The sequence below is a fragment of the Chelonia mydas genome, chromosome 3, assembly GCF_015237465.2.
Source record: "Chelonia mydas isolate rCheMyd1 chromosome 3, rCheMyd1.pri.v2, whole genome shotgun sequence".
Taxonomy (NCBI): Eukaryota; Metazoa; Chordata; order Testudines; family Cheloniidae; genus Chelonia; species Chelonia mydas.
In genome coordinates this window covers 188,257,190-188,267,983 of record NC_057851.1, presented here as the reverse complement: position 1 = coordinate 188,267,983, position 10,794 = coordinate 188,257,190, and the positions used below count along the sequence as shown (strand labels likewise).

The following is a 10,794-nucleotide window of genomic DNA, read 5'->3' as shown; positions in this document are numbered from 1 at the left end:
CATTGTCTGAGCTGTAATAAACCCCACTTTTTAGTAGTAATAACCCCACCCACACCATCTTGGGTGGCTATGACCTGGCAACTGAGACTGAGGAAAGTGTCTGTAGGCCATTGGCAAGCTCCTGAGCCCTTTAGTCTCCTAGTCCTGTTTACCTCTCCAAATAAAAATCGAGTGAGTCCCTGTAATATTGTCACATTTGTGACAGAGAATAACATGCTAAATGCACAGAAACTTGCTCTGGCCTTTTCTGATTTAAAAATTCCCTCCAGATGCTTTAGATCAGGACATCCTTAGAGCGGCAACAGAAAGTCAGTGACCTCACTGGAAATCATTTTCAGTACAACTTTGGAAATGTTGAGAATTCCATATACTAATCCTCTAGCAACAGCTCGACATCTTAATTCTGCACTTGGCTAATCTGGGTGCCTTCAGTGCCATGGATTAACATCTTTGTACTGCCGCATGGGAGGGGATTTGAGTTGGTGCACTGGCAAGGGCAGCAAGCCAAGAGTATCTGGGTTATAGAGCCAGTTTGTCTGGTTTTCAAGGCAAGAGCATCTGCCTTTTATTATGCGAGACAGGGATCTGTCCATCTTTTGGCAGCGCTGACTCTGGGAATAAATTTTTTTGGGGGGGAAGACTAATAAATTAATGAGATTGCAATGCCTAGTTTACCTCAACAGACTTTGAAGCAGTTGCCTTGATAAAACTCATTGACTGATCCCTATCAAATCTTTTGCTTGAGCTCTGGATTAAGAGAGGCTGATTTGAATGTCTAAGTAAATCAAAACTCTTCCATTCCTTGTCTCTCTCTCCCTGTAAAAACAACAGTGCTTTGCCAACCACTAGGCTGGACACCATGAGCGGCAAACAATCGAAAAAACATTTCACATATGTTCGCATTTACTGGTTGTCTGTTGGTAAATTAGTCCAGTTCCAGCCAATAAGGGAGAACTTGTCCTATCAGTGATGGCAGCATTGAGGAACATGAGTACAGCAGCTGGCAGTTGGAAGTTTGACATGCAGTATATATAAATGTGTTTTTCATCCTAATAAAAACTACATAAAAACTTCTGGATTAAAGGAAGATTAAGATTACTAAATCAAGTGCTCAAAAGTCAAAAATGCTACAATTAAGGCTGCCTGTGCAACCTTAATTCAGCTGCCTTATGTGTATGCATTATGATACAGTCTTTAACTGAATGCTATTTTTTGAAAGAACCCCTTCCTCACTCAGTGCAAAGGATGGACAGTGCTCACTAAAGAGGTAGCTATTTAATATTTCTTTTAATCCTCATCATTCAGAGTGTGGCCCCAGGTCTACTTAACATACACCAGTCAAACCCTGCTCTGAATACAGAATTATTAATTTCCTTGTGGGTTTTCTACAGTGCTCATCACTATGGCATCTGAGTGCTTCACAGACATTAATTTATTTCCACAACACCCCTGTGAGGTGAGAATATTATCCCCATTTCAAAGATGGGGAACTGAGGCACAGAAAGCTTTAACTATTAAGTTTCCACTAATTTTGGGTGCTCAACTTGAGATGCCTAGAGCCTAATTTTTCAGGCTATTTAGTATTTGTACAGTACTTTATATGTTCTGAGTACAGCTCCCAGGGATGTAACTTGAAGTGGTGAGCGCTCAGCACTCCTGCAAACCTGGCACTAGGTATCTCAAATTGGCAATTGAGAAAATGAGAAACAAGCAGTGGCCATCTGTGAACATTTTGGTTTAAGTGACTTTCTCTCATGGGAACAGAATTAAGTTTGAACAGTCAACCCTAATTCCAGCATCTCCTAAGTTCTGAATGCTTGACTTTGCAACATTAGTGTTTTCTTAATGCGGGTTTGAGGTTTTGGTGGGAAGAGGGGGTTAAATGTAATTGCCTAAGTTTAAAAAAACCCTGAAAAAATAGAAATTCCACCATGTTGAAGGCTATTGACTCCTACATGGATCATCAGTAGGGTTGGAACCTTTAGATCCACAGCACAAATCTCTACTACTTGAGCTACTGGTAGCAGTAATAGGTTGTTATCCCCTATGTGGATCAGCTAAGACAAGGGGATGAGACACATTTTGCCAGTGGGGTTCACAGCTCTTCACAGACAGTAGAGGCATGATGAGACTCAGGACTCCTGGGTTAAGTTCCAGATTCTGGAAGGCAGTGTTCTCTATTGGTTACAGATCCTTTTGCCCCACTCCTCCCTTTTTGGACCCCCTTCTGACCCTATTCCGCACCATGTCTCCCCCAGCCTTCTGTCCCACCCTTCTTTGCTTCTACCCCTTTGTTCCCATCCTACTGTCCCACACCCTGCAATCCCTGGCCCTTTCTGCTTAGTTCAGATGGAATCTTCAGAGACTAATGGTGCCAGCCTCTAACAGTACATGCATGTGTGAACTGTGATTTTCACAGGCTTATAGCTTGCTAAAATTATTGGGCAGATTTTCACAGAGACAGCAAAAGGCACATCCCTGGTACTACCAAATTTCAAGCCCTTACACCAAAGGATGGATGCACTAGAGCTTCTCAGTGAAATGGTTGTAAGAATACTTTAACAAGGGCAAAACAACATATTTCCCCCCAACCTTGTTCTCAGAAGTAGCTGACTCATTTGTGCTGTAACTTTTCAGAAAAATTCAGTCCAAGATACCCAGCATCGGGAAATTTCAGTCTGAATGGTTAAAGTTTGGATATGTTATAAGCAACTGAAAGTAGGATCTTATAGTGGGAATTGTCAGGCAATCCTAACTACAGGCATCATTGCCAGTGCGGCCGATACTCTTTCTGTGTGTGTGTGTGTGTGTGTGTGTGTGTTCTCTCTCTCTCCCCCCCATACACATGCACACAAACACATTGTAATGTCCTACATTTTTAAAACTGGCTAGTGATTTTAGGTGCCTTAGCTTTTGAATATCCAACTTGAGACACTTTAAAAAAAGAGCCTTGATTTTCCGAAAGTGCTGAGCAACCCCTCAGGAACAGCAAGCCCCTTTGGAGCATCTCAAACTGGCCCCCCAAAATTGAGATAACGAATCACTTTTGAACATTGCCTTTACAAAAGCCTGGAGGCCTTATTTTCAGAATGCAGAGCACCTGCTATGTCAGCTGAAGCCAATGGTGGCGCCAGTGCTCAGCACCTCTGACAATCCGATGTAAGTATCACTAGAAAGGTCAGTGACTATAATCCAGAGCAGTAATGCATGATTGTCTACAGAGGTTTAGAGAATTGATTGGGCAGTGTGTGAGAGAACAGTTGCGTGGAATGGCACAGTCGAGGATTCAGAGATGTGCAAGGTGGAGAGGACTGAATATATAATCCAGGCCCCTTCCCTGCTGATGCAGAATCATTCCCTCTAGTGCAATTTTAAAGATTTCATGGACACAGAAAGATAAAGATAATTATTATTATTGCACAGTGGGCAACTTGCAGACTATGCGATTTGCCATTGTTTCACACAGATGTCCAGTGCTATGTGGCCCAACAAAGCTCCTACACACTGTAGGCAACGAATAGCATACCCCCTTTGAACAGCTGCCACCACCACACAACTGGCAACGATGGAGAATCACAGCTAGCGCTGGCTGTGATAAAGGGATGACTGTAGCTTAATGACGACATCAACTCTGTCTGTGAGATCAGACCTCTCCTTACCCCACTCCCCAAGAATGTGGCAATATGATATAGAAGTGTGGCTTTCTCCTGTTAAAGCCAGGGAATGTGCAGTTCACAGTATGATACAGCATATTCCTACTGGAAAGAAAAAATTGTGCATTCACTCTGCATAAGACGACTTTTCTTTTAGATGTTTGTGGACCATTTTAGCAACAACTGTCTTGTCTTTTCAACTAACCTGACCTATCCTTTGATGAGTGTAGGCTAAATTCTGCTCTTTGGTACAGTTAAGAACTGTAATACAGTACTGCTTGTAATGAAAACAAAAGAGTAAGGCCTAGATCCTTTATTCATTGTGATCAATGAAATATCTGCCATCTCTGGAATGATTTATACAGATGTAATCTGTACATCTCATTAGGGATTTCAATAGTTCTGAAAAAAGTGCAATCAGGGAAAGCTACCAAGCCAGACAAACACCCTCAAATCATGAAAGTGTCTTCCAAAGACAGGCTCCCGTCTCATTTGCATGGATTTATGTGCAAGGAGACATGGCACAGAAATGACAAATGTTGAGTTTTTTGCAATACATCACGGAACAGAGCATGGAAGTATACAAGGAGGTTGCTGCTTTGACTGCAAGAAACCTCTGTAAACACAATCACTTTAAATAACTCTTAATATTAACCATTTTGCTACTGGTTAATGTCCTTGGTAAAGTTCACTGGGAAAACTACATTGCATGGGGCTATTGCCTGTACCAGGTACATCTCACAATACTGACACCGTCTTCTAATCCTAGCCCCCTCCAACACTACCTCAAAATAAAAGGAGGAAATTAATAAAATATTTTAAAAAACAAACAAAAACCCTACCCCCAGCAGAGTTTTGACCAGAAAAGAGAACAGCCAGAAACTCCAAGACCACCAGGGACTTCATTCTTGCTATTGATTTTACATGGAAGACACTCAGATACCATGGTGATGTATAAAACCCTCAGATAGATATATCAGAGCATTCTACTGCAAGCCATCAGTACAAACCTGTGCTGCCATTGTAGAGATGCTGGAGTTGAGCACCAGTAAAGAGGTGGTTACATTTTCCTGATGAAAAAGGCATTCATGCTATGCCTGGTGGTAGTGCTCTATGCAGCCACATGGGATGGAGAATTGGGTTTGAGTCACATATTCTCAGCCTCATGCTCCCTGTGTTTGCAGTATAGCAGAGACATCACACAGAGCCTGAGAGGGAAGCAGAAACAACTGTAGGTGCCAGTCAATTAAAAAAGAAAGTTAACAGGCTTGGGAGAGGAAACTCTCCCTGTGCTAGAAGGATGGAGGTTGCATCCCAGGGTCTCCTGGTTGGAGAACCTGGGGGATCTTCAGACCTTTCGCAGAGATATAGAGCTCCCAACCCAAAGACACAATTTATTATTGCAGTTAATAATATCATTTAAGTGTTCAGGAGATACCAATATGCAGACTGTGAAAGCGGTGACCCAAAAGTTCCCATCAACATCACTAACAAGAAAAACTGTCTAATTACGAATTTTTATTTGTGATGTTCGTGTAAATAACAGTCCCAGAAAACATGAGACACACTGACCTAAAAACAGCAGGCCTGCCTCCAGGTGGGAATCAGAAGTCCTCCGCAATCATGGATTTGACCTAGTGTGAGAACAAACCCAAGCGCGGCAGTGGGTGAGTCCCATTCCTTTGGCTTGCTGTGGTTTGATGCACATTGATGTGTCCCTTTGTGCTCCTGTCTCTATTAGAACATCAATTGATTTGTTCACGTAATACTGACCATGGAACTCTCCCCCGGGATAGTCCTGCCTATATTTACAACACCAAAAATTGGATAGCTGACAGCTCATGGGCGTGATCCTTCTCTCATTGATGGTAATGGCAACACTCCCATTGACAGTACACTTCCCACAGATTCTCAGGGGGATGATGCCAGGAAGAGCATCTCTGTCCCAGCTCGTCCTCATTGCAGGGCAATGCACCCATAAAACCTAGTTGGTCCCAGCAATTACCCAACTGCACCCATAAACGATCACCTCTAATAATTTCCAGGCACAATTATCCAGTTGGGAGGTGCAAGATCAGTAATTTCTGGCACAGCTTACGTAACTATTTGTACACCCAACTTGTTTCAGAAACAGGTCACGGATTCTTCCAAACGCTGCAGCTTGTGCGGATTCAAACCCTGCTGAAGATTTTGTCCACAGTTCTTAGGCACACCTATCAATGCAGGGTTTTTGTCTTGACCCAGTCGTCCCTTTAAGCTAGTCACTAGGATGAGTTTGTTTCAGTCTCTGAAGAAAACATTCAGTCCTATCTAGTCCTGCCCGTCCTGGACTTGTCAATCGTTTTCATGTCTCACTGGATAAACTAGGCCTAATTTTTCCACTGTGTGGCATGCTGTGTAGTCATTGAAACGATGCAGTGGGGGCCTTATGTAAAGCTATTGGCAAAAGCAGGCAGGGCCAGAGGCCAAGGTACTGGACTGGGAGTCAGGAGACCCAGATTCTATTCCTGGCTCTGCTGGTTGGTCAAGTCGCTTCCCTTCCTCTCGTTTATCTATTTAGATATTAAGCTTTTGTGCAAAGAGGCTAACAAATGCCACAGACTCAGAACGGTAGCATTTCACAGCCCCCTGGCACTCATGTGACATAGGCACAGATGGCTACACAAAGGGCGAAGCAGTGAGAAATCCCACTCCCTATTTCCTTCTGGTTTGTTCTGCTGCTTCCAAATCATTCAGAAAGTTTCTTTCTGCGCCACATGATCCTTACTGATGCACACACAAAACCCTGCCTGGGCCAGAGTCACCATTGTTTACACCAGTGCAAGACGGGTGTAAAATGCAGCCAAGTCAGAACAGTGGTATTTTACTCTACCTTTGCACAAGGTGCAGGCCAGTGGAGAATCAGGCCTCCTGACTTTTTCTAGCTACTGATTCCACACTATTAGTCTTCCTTCACTTCTTTCTCCTCATCCATCTCCTCTCACTTCACTTTTTTCAACATCCCTTCTCCTGGTCCCATCTACGCTTCTCTTCATTACTTAACACAGCTTTTAAGAGAGCACAGAAGCATGTTTCTCCTCCGTCACAAAACCAACAGCATATTATGCAACCTGAACAGTCATTCAAGGTCTGGCAAAATCAAGCTGGCCTCTTCATTTTAGGTCTTGAGCGTTACAAGAGTGTTGCACAGCTGTATACATATAGTTAGTTAATAGATGAGGCGCCAGTAGGTGGTTCCCAAGAATAGAACCTGAGTTTTGTCAGGCCAATTAAAATTGCTTTGTCCTACGTATGGCTGTCTCCATGCAGCTCTTCATGTCAGTTCTCAACACTGGGGGCATATCCTGCTATTCATATGTGTATGATTTCCATTTATATCTTTGGAATGACAGGTATGGCACTGCTGCATTCTGGGGATCACCTTCTTCAGGCCTGGTGGCAGGTGTATTTTGCTCTTCTAATGATCAGCCAGGAAAACTGTTTCACAGATATTGACTTCCTATCAAACACAACATTCAGAACGCTTACTTACAACTGCCTTCCGTGCCATCATTGTCAACGCAACTAACGTGCTCCCTCTTCCACTGTGAGCAGACACTGGGCAAAGGCTGATGTGATGATCAGAGTGTCAGCAGAAAGGGACATCTACTGATGGTGCTAACGAGCATTATTACAGCCAGGAGTACAGCTGCCCTCTTGCTTTGAAAGACTCCCGAGCTGTAGGGTGATGAGCAATCCCCAATGACAAGGTGCAATGAAAACTGATTCCGTTTATGAAAGAATTTTATTTTAATCTGATTTTTCTCAGTGAAATATGTGAAAGGAGACATGGTTGATGGTTCCTACCTGGGACTACTATTGTGATCACATCACAGGAGCAGGGCGACACAAGCTCACCTGAAGAGAGGTGTTGCTTGTTACTTCATTCCAGAACAGACCACTAACTCACCTCTACCTGCTTCACCAGCTGATGCTCCACCCAGGCTTGCAGAGAGCAAACTTTGCATCGCAACTTCCTGAGCAAATCATAGCCTGGATCATCCCCTCCTGTGATCAAACCCAAGGAAATGGCTCTGAGGGAGGACGTCTCAATGAGAATTTCCTCATGGAGAACGCTTCACATCATTCTGTTGGGGGGCCTTGCAACCCCCACCCATGGAAGAGGCCACAGGACCTGACCCCAAACCTGGCAGATCCCCAGTAATCCATGAGAGACCAGCTCCATTGGAGTCACATTACTGGGGGCTCTCCCAACTGCAGTTCCTCCTGTAACCTGGTTGACAGGCTTCTGCTAAGAAGCTAGCACAGTTTAGGGTTGTATTATCTATCGGAGGAATCTCTGCAGGGCCAAAGGAGAATGATGTCCATCCGCTACCCCTCCCCAGCCTGCTCCTTCCCCAGCATGGACCCCAGACCCTTCATGGGTCCAGCAGAGGAGAGGGAAATGGTGCCACAAAGACAGCTGAGCAACCTTCCGGGTGGGAGGGGGAGATCCACATGGGGAGGATGCATTCAGTGGGGTTCCAGAGGAGGAAATTGAGGCAGTGTTCGGCCCACAGAGCTTTCGTGATGATGCATGAAAAGGAAAGAGGCTCTCAGAGCCCCCAGGCTGAGTGTGCCAGGCTGGCATTTGGGTCAACATGTTTTTCTTGCAGACTGATCACATCACTGAGAGATGAAAAACATGGACGCCCACTTTTACAGTCCTTTTTCAGAGAAAATCACCATGTCCAGGTTGTCCTCCTTAGCTGTCTGTCTGCCAATCAAGGGAACACTCACTCCCGATGGAGTTTGAGGAGGTATTGCTCATGCTTAATACCATGCTGACCTCACCTGTGTAGCTCCCACCACCTCCTCTTCCTTTGGGCATGTGGCTCAGCCAGCAGGGAGAGAGCAGGCTGGCAGGTATATGCTATATTGCCATCAGGATTCACATAGGTTTCTGCAGCTGTGGATCCCAGCCAGGCCTGCACAGGCATCTAGGGCCAGGCAAGGCAGGGAAAGAGGCCGGTTGCAGAGCAAGAGGCACAAGGATGTTGCCAAGCTGTGGCCATAGGCTAGACCAGTAACTTTCCAGAAAGAGCATAGAAGAGAGAAGCATCCAACACTGCACACACAACAGAGTTACTAGGGTAACAGTAGCTGCAGGGGGAAGTGATGCAAGAGCAGCTAGATGGAAGAGGGTATGACAAATGCACCTACGCATTGGAGGAGAACAACAAGTTTATTGAAAGGGCAAATAATATAGAACACACGTCTCCCATGTCCCACACAACATGAGTTATTGGCTAACTAAAGGCTTGCCTGATGCCTCTGACCAGAGCCACACAGTGCTGTGAAGTGGAGCTCGTGCCTGTGGTGGGTCCCTGAAACAGGGGACAAGGTGCTCAGGGAGGCAGCCCTGGGGCTGGTGTTCCAAAAGGGGAAGAGAGCTGGCTGGGATGGGGAAGCTGCTAGAAGCAGGATTACCAGAGACCCCTGGGAGGAGAGGCCTGGAAACCCTAGGACAAAGGATTTGCTGAGGAACTCTTTTTGTCTGTTCATGTTCTTATGTTTGGATAAGTAAACTTGTTTAAAGGAGACTAGGGATGGCAGTGAGTGCTTGTTAAACTGGGGAGAAGCCCTGCTGTGTCACATAGGGTGGAGAATGTGGACATGTTGGTTGGCCCCTACTACAAGGAGACAGGGGCACTGGAACAAGGGAGGCGAGGGGGCCATGTCCCTCCCACTTTGTACCTGCCTTAAGGATGAGTGACAGGGGCGGAGGAGGCAGAGAGGAGCAAGAGGGGTGCGGGGCCTCGGGGGCTTGGGGAGAAGGGGTGACGTGAGGGCAGGGCCTCGGGGGGAAGGGGTGGGGTGGGGCCTTAGAGGTAAAGGGGGGGCATGGTTTGGGCACCAGTGGCCCCATCCACTTTCAGGGACTTTCTGTCACTCCTGCAAGGATCTTTGGTGCTCTGTGAAGAAGGGGAAAGCAGAGCAACCTGTGGCCATGAGGGGTGGTGGACATCATAATCACAGGAACATTACAATGAGGGTTTCTGGGTAGCTGCAGTGCACCTACCCTTGGCATGACTCCTTGTTATTACAGGGAGTTGGGCTCTATTATCAGGTCTGCCTGAGTTGCTGTACTTTCTTGGGCAAAGGACTTAATTAACTTCTCCCTTCTTCAGCTTTCCCATCTTTTAAACGGTGATAATGATACTTACCCACCTTTGTAAAGAGCTAATGCTTAGTGATCTATGAATAAAAAGGTCTAAGTAGCAAACGTTGTTGTTTATAATACCCATGGTTCTCCCTGCATCTATAGATGTACTCCTATACTGGTAGCATTGTGTTTCATATATGAGACAGAAAAACAGGGACATAGGCATCTAAATACCTTTTGAGGATCTGGGCCTAACTCCCATTAGGGGAAATTTATAGCCCAGATCCTCAAAGGGCCATAATTATTCTGCCATGTTATCCAACAGTATGTTCACCAGGACATCACATTCAGCATGCTATTCACTTTATGTAGATTCTGTAAAGACTATTCGTATAGCAATGATAATTGAGGCTGCAAAGCAGATTTGTCACAATGTGCTAGTAATCAAAGGTATCACAAAAGACTCTATTTTTAACTAAGAGTCCTAGTAAATAATAATACAACGTTCAGCAACACACACTATTCTGATGCTGCAATAAATGATCAGATTCAACACCCAGACAGATAGGGCCAAATGTTCCAAAAGCACTAAGGGTCTTTTCTTTAATCTTTTCATTGTCTTCTGTGCTTATTGGATAAGGTCCAATGCAGCTAAAACAGTATCCTTTGTCAGCATGGAGGAATTGCCCATTCAACAAAAATATGACCTGAAATTCAGCCCTGATCTAAGTAGAAGCAACTCCCATAGCTTTCATTTAAGGATATGAGAAACTCTTATGAGTTTCTGCACAATTGGAATCTCCATAATTTTGTTTCAAGGAGATTACACTTTCTAAAGATGTCATCAATGGGATTTAAGAGTTTGGTTCAAAGAACTTTAAACTTTCCTAGACACACCCAGAGTAGTCGCCATAATCCACAAAGGAATAGCTTTCATTCAGGGAGGTTACAAACTCCATGAGTTCCGGTATATTCTGCATATTTGTAAAATGCATC

General features: G+C 44.7%; 1 long non-coding RNA gene across 1 annotated transcript in view; it reads right to left on the bottom strand.

Moving 5' to 3' along the window:
• Positions 1 to 4,620: 4,620 nt before the first annotated feature.
• Positions 4,621 to 10,794, bottom strand: part of LOC122465243 — a 30,596-nt gene continuing 24,422 nt past the window's right edge. The window contains exon 3 of the long non-coding RNA XR_006289944.1: positions 4,621 to 4,861. This is a non-coding gene — a long non-coding RNA (uncharacterized LOC122465243). The remainder of the gene's footprint in view (positions 4,862 to 10,794) is intronic.